Source organism: Nannospalax galili, unplaced genomic scaffold (assembly GCF_000622305.1).
Source record: "Nannospalax galili isolate Female #2095 unplaced genomic scaffold, S.galili_v1.0 scaffold368, whole genome shotgun sequence".
Taxonomy (NCBI): Eukaryota; Metazoa; Chordata; class Mammalia; order Rodentia; family Spalacidae; genus Nannospalax; species Nannospalax galili.
In genome coordinates, this window is record NW_008359963.1 from 4,592,893 (window position 1) to 4,604,096 (window position 11,204).

The 11,204-nt window shown below is 45.9% G+C and overlaps 1 long non-coding RNA gene across 1 annotated transcript in view; it reads right to left on the reverse strand.

Annotated features, from left to right (window-relative positions):
- LOC115068565 overlaps positions 1–5,051 on the reverse strand; it is a 33,828-nt gene extending 28,777 nt beyond the window's left edge. Inside the window, exon 1 of the long non-coding RNA XR_003847912.1 lies at positions 4,919–5,051. This is a non-coding gene — a long non-coding RNA (uncharacterized LOC115068565). The remainder of the gene's footprint in view (positions 1–4,918) is intronic.
- Between the last annotated feature and the right edge of the window lie 6,153 nt (positions 5,052–11,204).

Here is an 11,204-nt window from a genome sequence, read left to right on the forward strand (position 1 = left end):
AGATAGATAGATAGATAGATGATAGATGATGATGATAGATGATAGATAGATAGATGATAGATAGATGGATGGTAGATGGTAGATAGTAGATAGATAGATGATAGGTAGATAGATAATAGATGGTAGATAATAGGTAGATAGTAGACAGATGATAGATAGATGATAGATAGATGGATGGTAGATGGTAGAAAGTAGATAGATAGATGATAGATAGATAGATGATAGATAGATGATAGATATAGATAGATGATAGATATAGATAGATGATAGATAAATAGATAGGTACATAGATAGATAGATTTATAGAGACTGAGAAATTCTGAGGTCTGCAGTTGGCAAGCTGGCAATCAAAGAGAGCTCATGTGTAGTTCCAGACTGAGTCCAAAGGCTAAAACCAGGAAAGTCAAGAGTATGTGTCCTACTCGGAAGGCAGCAGGCTCAAGAGCCCCCAAAAGCTAGCGTTTCAGTTCGACTCCAAAGGCAAAAAAGCTGATGCCCTAGCTCAAGCAGACAGGAGGGGTTTCCTCCGACTGGGCCCTTCTGTTCTAGCCAGGGCTCCGACTGATTAGACGACCCACCTACATAGGGCAGGCAATCTGCTTTACCTAGTCTTCCAGTGTTCATATTATCCAGAAATGTTCTCACAGGCACCAGAAAACTATTCAAATCAACTATCTGGACATCCCTTGACCCTGTCAACTCAACATGTAAAATTAGCCATCACATTCAAAGATATAATATACAAAGATAGCATTACTTTTTATTATTTATTTTCTCTGTATGTATGTATGTATCTATGTGTGTGCACATGCACACACACCATGGCACATATGTGAAGGTAAAAGGATAACTTTCAGTAGTTGATTGTCTCCTTCCACCAGGTAGGTTCTGGGAAACAAATTGCCACCATCAGGCTTGGTGGGAAGCACCTTTACCCCCCGTGCCAGGCATCTCAACAGCACACATCTTACCTTTGCTTCTCTGTCCTCTCCCATCCTGTGTTGCTGTCTTCCACCTACAGCACAGTCTCCACTGTTTTTCATTTACTTCCCAACATCTATGACCTTCCTCTCTCCTCCAAAACCAGGTTCTCTGAGGAAGCCAATATTCTGTGCAAGCAAACCCCTAATTGTGGGGATCACTCTGATCTTTCCTTTTTCTTTTCCTTCCTTCCTTCCTTCCTTCCTTCCTTCTTCCTTCCTTCCTTCTCTCTCTCTCTCTCTCTCTCTCTCTCTCTCTCTCTCTCTCTCTTTCTTTGTACTTTTGAGAGGATCTCCCTGTAGCCCCAGCTGTCCTGGAACTCACTATGTAAACCAGGCTGGCCTTGAACTCACACAGATCCACCTGCCTCTGTGCACCACCATGCCCAGCAACTCTCTGATTTCTTTAATGGGTGTAGGGAAGGAGCTGATAAGATAGCTCAGTGAATAAAGGCACTTGCTGCCAACCCTGACCACCTGAGTTCCATCCCCAGGACCCACATCACGGAAGGAGAAAACAGGCTCTCAAAAGTTGTCCTCTGACCTCCACGGCACATAAGTGCCCACACACACACACACACTCACACACACACACACACACACACACACACACACACTCACACATACACACATTAAATAAATAAATGTAATAAAAATTTTAAAGCTGTGGTGATCCCCATTAGCATTTTTCTTGACATGTCTCTGATCTTGCAGAAACTTAAGAGAAAAACACCAAGTTTTACTGGTTGGTTTTTGCAGGGATATGTTCTCTTTAAATAAATGACTTTTAATGGTTGAAATGTAATATACTAACTACATAAGAAATATTACAAGCCACGAGCCCCCAAGAAATCAACTGTAAGAAGTGGAAATTTTGAGTAAGTCAATTAATGAGACTCAGCAAGTGATGAAAATAGTCTATCAAGCGAGCGTTTAATCCCAGAGGAAATTGGTTTTATGGACTTAATGTTATTGATGGTGCCAGATTTCCTGTCCCTGGGGAGAGTGTTTCCCAGTTCTCTCAGTCCAGGCCTGCTTGCCCCGCCCACCCCGGGCTCTTTTCTAAGGGATATTTCCAGAACTCCAGCTAGACAATGCTGCAGGGTAAGAGATAGGCACAGAATTTGGCCTAAAAAGACTGCAGTGCAGATAACATACCAACTGTCAAGGGGCTGGCAAAGCCTAGCTGGCTCTGGTATGGTCTGTGTTTGGTGCTATGTTTCAGGATATAGGGACCCATCCCCATAGTTTCTGAGGAAGAAGGGCTATGACGTCCAACTGTGCCATTACTCACTTGGTGAGCTGAGCTCAGGCTTTGTAAGAAAGGCAAACTCATGTTTGCTTACAGTTTTTGTGTGTTTTCCTTCCTGCCCAGCAAGGTGGTCTCCAAAGAACCACTTGGTTGCCAGGAAGCATAGGCTGTGGAAGCCAGAAGTAACTTTGAAAATCCTCTAATAGACTCTCCTTTTACAATGGGGGGAAACTGAGGCCCAGGGGGAGTTGGTAGTTTGCCCAAGATCTCCCCCCAACAACTGTGGACCATCATTCGGGTGATCTGCTTCCTAAAAGGACAGCTCCACCACCAAGAGCCCACATCAGTCTTCGTTTCTAAAACCTGTCCTTTACAGTGTGCTGAAGGTCATTCATCTTTTTAATGAAAAATGTCCTTGGTTTCCAGGGTTAATTTTTTTTTTTTTATGTGTATGAGTGTATCGCCTGCATGTGTGTAAGTGCATCCCTGTCATGCAATGCCCAGGGAGGTTGGAAGGCAGCATTGAATTCCCCTGCAACTGGAGTTACAGATGGTTGTTAGCCACCATGTGGGTGCTGGGAATCGAACCCAGGTCCTCTGTAAGAACAGTTAGTGCTCTTAACCACTGAGCCATCTCTCTAGCCCCAGAGTTAATGTTTTTATTCTTATTTGTTCTGTGCTTTATGTCTTTTTAAAAAATTTTATTGTCTTTAAATTTTTTAATTTATTTTTATGTGTGTGTTTTGCCTGCAAGTATGTAAGTAAACCACATCTATGCAGTACCCATAGAGGCCAGAAGAGGGCATCAGATCCCTTGGAACTGGAGTTACAGATGATTGTTAGCTGCCATGTGGGTGCTGGGAACTGAACCCAGGTCCTCTGCAGGAGCAGCCCGTGCTCTTAACCACTGAACCACCTCTCCAGCCCCCATTTGTTGTTGTTTTGACAGTTTTTCTACATAGTCCAGACTAGTCTTGAACTCCTGCCTCAGTGCTGAGATTGCCAGCCTGTGTTTTGACAAAAGGGCTTATAGATTCAGAATTGCGGGAGAGCTGCAGACAGGGCCCCAGGGGAATCTTCCTTTGCTTTCACGGTCCTGACTGGTGCACCCTTAGTGGGTGTACCACTGTCACTTTTCACTCAACTGTCACTTTGCTTTTTCTGGAACTAATAGGATGTGTCAGCTCTGCAAGATGCTGGGCATACAGAACGGAGAGATGTGGTTCCAGGAGCAGGTAGCTGAGGAGACCCAGCCCAAGAAGTCATTAACATCTGTCTAGTTTGCTACCTGCATAACGGGGTTGTGTCTGGGCACTGTGGACACAGAGAAGGCAGACACCAAACCCACAAGGCATTGATCACAACACTGTCGTTCTTACATGCAAGTGCATTGGGTTCTAGTTACCTGTTCTTTCCAGAATCTACTTCATGTCAACTCCTGATAGGTAATAAATAATTCTTAATGAATGGATGCAGAGCCAAACATTATAAGTTTTGTAAATACAGTAGAGAATGGGCAAAGGTCAGAATTCTTTGCTGTCAGTCAGATAAGCCAACCCGGAGCTACAGGCTAAATCTGACATGTAGACTTTAGTCTTTGTCCTGTGTACATCATGCTTTTTATTTCCTGAGAAAAGCTGATACTAAATTTATTGTGTTTATTTCCTATTACTGTGTGTGTGTGCATATGCGTGTTTTCTGTGGTGTGTCCGTGGAGATCAGAGAGCAGCTCTGTGGAGTTGGTTCTCCCTTATACCTTCCCTGGGTTCTGGAATTGAACTAGGGTTACCAGGCTTGCACACCAAGCACCTTTGCCTACTGAACCGTCTTGCCAGCCCATGTTGTACTTTTTTAAAAGCTGGGCTGATCTGACTTCAAAATGCTGACGCACAGCTTCTCTTGTGGAAGCAGAGCACTGGAGACACTGTGTGACAGAGGGACTCTGACTGGGGCTAAGAGAAAATCAGACTGAGGTAATCAGTTTTTTTGTGTGGACTTGACTGGGCTCAGACACCTGGCAAAACATTATTTCTAGGTGTGTCTCTGAGCAAGTTTCCAGATGAGATTATCACAATTGGTGAACAATGAGGATCCACCCCTGGCCAGAGCAGATGCCACCATTCCATCTACCAAGAAGAGCTTGTGTGGGGTAGAGAAGAAGGGGGTATCCTCTCTGTCTTCTTTAGCTAGGACATCCATCTTCCTCATCTTCCCCATCTACCTCCATCTCAGACGTTGTCTTGATTCTCAGACTCAGACTGAATTAAAGCTGGCTTTCCTAATTCTCTAGCTTACAGACAGCAGATGTGGGTCTTCCTAGCATCCATATTTGCTTGAACAAATTCCTATTAAGACTCCTAGGTACACCCCACAGGTTCTGTTTCCCTGAAGAACCTGACTCGCGTCGATCCCCTTGGATGCTGAGCTGGCTGTGGTCCTCTCTGTCTCAGTGTGTGGACTGTGGGCCTGCCTCCCCAAGACCTCTTCTCTCTTTATGTTATGGATCTTGGAGTATGAAATTCTTGGTCTAGACATTCACAGAAATCTTTCTAGGAAACAGCAGACACAGCTGGGAAACGAGGGAGGATCCCTGGAGTTCTAAGGACTTGAGAAAGAAATGCCATGTAAGTAAAGGTAGGAGAAGCCAAGCTGCACAGGGGAGCTGGGCTGGAGGAAGACACCTTACCCGCATCTGCACTAGTGTGCATCAAAGTTGTATCTGAGGAGGAGGAAGGCTTCGCCTCCAGCTTCCCTCTTGGGTCTTCCACCAGCTCTGGCTCCTCATATGAGATTCAACGCTGTTGTTTCTTGACTTGAGTTTCACTAATGAGAAACAAGGATGTTGTAGCTGCAAGGCAGTCCACTCTGTGTTCCAATCTCTACGTTTACATTTGAAGAAACTGATTCTAAAGAGGGGTGGCATCTTGGTGAAGGTCACAAGACAAGGTCAAGAGCCAAGACTGTAACCAACTCCTTCACCACTTGGCCTACTGCTATATCAGAGAAATAAAGAAAGGGGGAAATGGGGACTGGAGAGATGGCTCAGCGGTTAAAAGGATCCATGTTCTATTCCCAGCACCCGCATGGCGGCAAACAACCGTCTGTAACTCCAGTTCCAGGAGAATCCACCACCCTTCTGACCTTCTCGGGCATTGCACAACATGGGTGCACTTATACACATGCAGGCAATATGCTCGTACACTAAAATAAAAATAATAAAAAAATCAAACGGGGAAGAAATGGAGAAAGGAAGGTGAGAGGAGACAGTGAGAAAAAATATGTAGCAGGAATCTGCTACTGAAATGATCAGAACTTTGAATTCAGGAGATTTCTTCTGTTCAGGAGGAAATGTGTTTTTATAATCCTCCTTCATGGTTGGTGGGAAAAAGAATCCCTCAAGTCCCCAAGGAATCTTAAGAAAACCTCTATTAGATTCTAGTCTTCAGCCTGTCTGGCTCATAACAACTATAATAAACTCAGTGTGTATTTTCTTAGAGTTTCTCTTTTTGGGTGGGAAGGGGGGTTTTACAAGTATAATTTAACAAATGAGCGCACTGGGATGGCTGCATCATTAGGCATGACCTAGCCACACCCAGATGTCTAGTCAAGAAACTCTGCAGGTGTCGGGATGGAGTAGGTTTGGTTCGGTTGGGTGAAGTTGACTATATACATCATGCCCCCTGCTGTGTAAGGCATAGGAATGGACAGTTCACTCTGCTTGGGGCGCTCTTCCCCATTCTGACCCCAACACCACCACACCTTCACCAGGCTGAGGTGGTTCTCTTCGGGGTCAGCTGAAATGCTGTCTTGGTGCCCTTTGCTCTATCCCACTGTTAATTATTTATGTAATCCATTGTTTAACATCCCGCTTCTTTTTCCTTTAACTTTTTATTGCATTATTTGTTTATTTTGTGTGTGTCCACGCATGTCACAGTGCACATGTGGAGGTCAGAGGGCAACTTGCAGGAAGAGCTGGTTCTGTCCTTCCACTATGTGGGTTCTGACGACTAAACTCAGGTCCTCAGGCTTCGTAGCAAGTGCCTTAACACGCTGAGCCATCTTATGATGCCTGTTTAACACATGACTATCACAGTCCCTGGGACAGCAAATGTGATGGGTAAGTGTTTCGCAAATGGCTTTAAGATAATCATTCCCTCCCTAATACTGCACCGTCTTTGTGGAGACTGGTCAGAAAGCAAACAGTCAAGGGGTTTTCAACTCTTGGGCCCCTGGTACCCTGGACACTATCTTGGAATGCCACGTGTTCATACTGAGCTGTGAATGTGAAGAGGCATCTAGCAGAAAGGAAATTCATTGGCCTGGGTTGAAACAAGGACTCTAGGAAGGTATCAACTGCTTGGAAGAAGCAAGTCCAGGGCATGGTCTCATCATCAGTAAGGACACATGACTGAGCAGGACAGAAATATCTAAAGGGTGGAATACAGAGATCACAGAGAGGAGCCCCATAGTAATATCCAAGGACAGGTGCTCAGCATTGCCTAGCTTGGCTTTCTGGTCAAGTTTCCCTCTTAGGTGAGTCTGCAGCATGGGCTCTAGGCAGTGCTAAGATAACTGATTTCACCAGAGTAACAATTCCCCATGATTCCCCAGAGTCAAACTTAACCAGTCCCAAACATGAGCTCTTTCAGTTATTGGTGGCAACCCCTTTTCACAAATCCTGCCACCATACATTGGCTAGTGGCCCCTGCCAAACAACTAACATTAAGCATTCTGCATATTGTAAAGTACATTCCCACAATATTACAGGGAGGTTTGGTCTTCTGACCTGCTTTATGGGCACCCAAGAGGACTCCACAAAGATTAGGGAACCTCTAGAATCATGCAGTCAGGGAGTGGAGTGGAGCTGGGGCATGGTCAAGCCGCCCTCCCTGCCATCTGCCAGACCTGCTCACCTGCTTTAGGAGCACAACACATTTCCTAACACAATCAGCGATGTTGATATTGGACCCTGGGGTACTGTCTTCCAGCAGGCTGTCTAGTCTGTTAGCATGTCAGTGTGGGGGCCCCCTCATCCTTTCCAGTCACGATCCAAGAAAAGGAAAAGTTCTCCACTTACCAACCCTGGTTTTTGTTGTTGTTGTTTTTATGTTTTTAATGCTGGAGATGGAACCCAGGACCTTGATCATGCTAAGCATGCACTTTACCACTGAACCACATCCTTAACCCCCAATACTGTTATGAAATCTGTTGATCACCAGCCCCAACACGGGGGCATTTGGTCTGAGTGGTGTGTGTTCACTTGGAAGGGGCAGCAAAGCATGTAGACTAGTGGGTTTGCTCCTGGAGAGCGGGGATCTGAATTTAGGAAGACCCTGCCCCAGATGGCTTTGGAAGCACTTGCAGTGGCTGGCTACATGGAAGTCTTCAGTGGGATGGATGCGCCAGGTGGGGTCGGGACAGGTCAGGGAGGTAGGACCAGGCCTGCATCTCAAAGTCAACCTCAGGCTCTTGTCCCCAGAAGAAATCTCAGACAGTCCAGAGTGCTGGACACAAAACAAAGGGGTAATAAGGGAGGGAGCAAAGGAAGCCACTTATCTCCTTATTTACTCTCCTCCCTCATTTCCTCTTGCGCTCCTTCAGCCCAACTTCCCCCTCACCAGCTCCCCAGCCTCTGATTTCCAGGCCACTATCTGGCCAATAACTTCCCACATATGCATTCTCAGCCCCCTCTGGTCCCAGTAATCTCCTCTCCAGGCTCTGCTGAGGGCCGTATTTACCACCACACAGGATTTCCGTAGGTGATAACGGCAGAGCCTGACCTACCCCCATCTCCTTGTGGGTGTCTATTTACAGCATGGCAAGAATCTTAATTTCTCCCAAGAATGTGGCATTCCTAAAGTGTCTCCCAACAACACTAACTGAGGGAGCTTCTCAGTCAGCTATGCCGCACTCTCATCCTTCCACAATGCTGTGAATCAAAAAAGTTCTGCTCTGCCCTGACCTGGTCTCTCTGTATGTGGATGCCTCAAAGGACTACAGAGGGTTCTCAAGTGAATTGTCCTGTGTGGGTGACCCACAAATCTCTGCTCTGAGAATTGTGGGACTGTGTCTCCAGGCAACGCTGGGCAAAAAAGGGGATACAGCACCCCCTTGTGGTCATCTCATCACTTTGACACCTGGGCTTTTCACTTAAATAACCGGCTCGCGGGTGAGGTGATCTGTTTCTTTAACTTCTTATTGATGTGTAACATGCATTCAGAAAAGTGTACACACACTCAAATCAGTCCCCCAAAATGGGCATGATCAGGTAAGCCAGAGCCCATAACAGTATATTTTCCTCCTGGGAAGCGTTTCCCACCCTCACCCAGCTACTCCCCTCCACCTGTGGTGACTGTCCCCTGTTCCTAAAACCACAGATGAGTTTTGCCTTTTGGGGTTTAACTTTTTATTTTTTTAAATTAATGTATGTACCCAGATGTGGTGGTACACTACTTTAACCCAGAACTCTGGAGGCAGAGGCATGTGAGTTTCTGTAAGATCAAGGTCAGTCTGGTCTACATAGTGAGTTCTAGTCTTGCTGGGGGCTACAAGGAGACCCAGTCTCAAAAAACATTATATTTTATGTGCATGAATGTTTTGTCTGCATGTATGTAAGTACACCACAAACATGCAGTGCCCTCAATACCAGAAGAAAGCATCAGATCCCCTGGAAGTGGAGTTACCTATGAATGTAGCCGCCATGTGGGAAATGGGAACTGAACCCCTGTCCTCTGGAAGACCAGCAAGTGCTCTTAACCACTGAGACATCACTTCAGCTCCAGGAGTTTACATTTAACAAGTTGAATTCCAGAGACCGACAAGAAAGACTAAACTTTCCCTAATCTACAGTGTCAGAGAATAAGGCTAAGCTCCATTAGCCTGCCTTGGATGTCCCACTTGCTTTCGACTGTCAAGAATACCAGCTCCTTGACACCATATAAGCTGCAAGGAATTTTAGGGCAAGAATTATCTTAGTGAGAAACTTGGCCATGGGCAGAATGCCAAGTGTGGAGGAAAAGTGAAGTGAGCTACATAAGTTCAAGGGGTTTGTGAGGCACTGGGGGCTGCGAGAGGCCTGGCCTCTGGGGTGCACTACAAACAAGCCACGAAACAAATGCATGTTGGCATTTTTCACAAAGGGAGAGAGAAGAGTTTCAACGTCTTCCAGTCCTCTTCAGTGCAGCCTGTCTCTTTATTTTTCCTCATTTCTAGAGACTGTTTTGAAGCAGAACCGTGCCCTCTACCTCTTTAAACAAGGACCACACGTTAGAAGTATAATGTGAGACACATGCACATTTTTATTAAGGGCCAGGAAGATGGCTCAAATGCTAAGCCTGATGACCCGAGTTTGATCCCTGGAACCAACATGGTAGAAGGAGAGAACCAACTGAGATAAATTAGCCTTAAAAAGAGGAAAGGTGGGGCTGGAGAGGTGACTCAGTGGTTAAGAGCACTGGCTGCTCTTGCAGAGGACCTGGGCTTGATTGCGCCCACATGGCAGCTAGCAACCATCTGTAACTCCAGATCCAGGGGATCCAACACCTTCTGATCTCTGTGTGCATTGTACATAGGTGCACTTATATCCATGCACACAATACACTCATACATATGAAATAAAAGTAATAATAAATAAAATATTTTTTAAAAAGAGGAGGAAATGTGCTGATCATGGTGGTGCATGCCTTTAGTCCCAGCACTCAGTGGGGGGCTGGATGGGGGTAGGGGCAGGTGGATCTCTTGCGAAGAAGCCAGCCTGCTGGTCTACATTTTGAGTTCCAGGCCAGCTGGGGCTAGAGAAAGACCCACCTAAAAAAAAACAGAGAGCGGGGAAATGTTCATTGGGGATCAAAGTGCTAAAGATTTCAGTCCACAGATGTCCATTATTGCTTGAGGGGCTTGTGACAAGGGAACAGATCCTGGTGGGAGTAGACAGTAAATAAAACCGTTCCCCTCATGGCATCTGAGAAACATGGAGTGGAAGAGGAGGCAGGCTTCCAATTCCCACGACCAGGCCCACCTCCAAGGACCCAATTTCCTCCCACTGGACCCCTTCTCCTAAAGACTCCACCAGCTACTGCCTACCTTCAAGTAGCACCATGGGCTGAGGACCAAGCTTCAACACAGAGGTCTTTGGGGGACATTCAATGTGCAGACTGTAATAAGACATTTAGGCCATTCTCACCAACATTTCAACACAGGTTTGAAATCACAGTCGAGGGTGCTGGAGAGGTGGCTCAGTTGGTAAAGTGCTTGCCACCCAAGCACAAGGACCCGAATTTGGATCCCCAGCACACATCTCACACACACACACACACACACACACACACACACACAAATGGTAGTGGTGGCACATTTGTAATCCCAGGGCTGGGAAGGTAGGAAACAGGGAGATCCTTGGGGCTCACTGACCAGCCAGACTAACAGAATCTATGAGCCCCAGGCCAGTGAGAGACTCTATCTCAACAAACAAGGTAGAGATGGGCTGGAGAGACAGCTCAGCGGTTAAGAACATACACTGTTCTTGCAAAGAGGATTTAATTTGATTCCAAACATGAATGTTGTCTGCAACTCCAGCTCCGGGGGGTCCAATGCCATGGTCTCTGCAGTCATGGGCACTTGTGCACACAGATGCACATGCATACACATAATGGGAGGGAGCAGTTGAGGAAGATATCTGAGGTCTATCTCTGACCTACACACACACACACAATGCAGGTCTTCTATTCCACCCCCACAGAAAAAGCATAAGAAGAGATAAGGACACCTCTACTCAGCCTGCCTGTCACTGGGGAAATAGAGCCAAACAGAAGCTCTGTTGTTCAGCATTCACGTTCAGAACGAAGACAACCCAGCAGGAACCAAAGCTGGTATTCAGGAATGCAAAAGCATTTTTAGAACCATGATGCCCGAATGCCCCAAGTTGATTAAAAAAAAAAAAAAAAAAAGGGCAATTTCCATTGTTTTAAAAATAT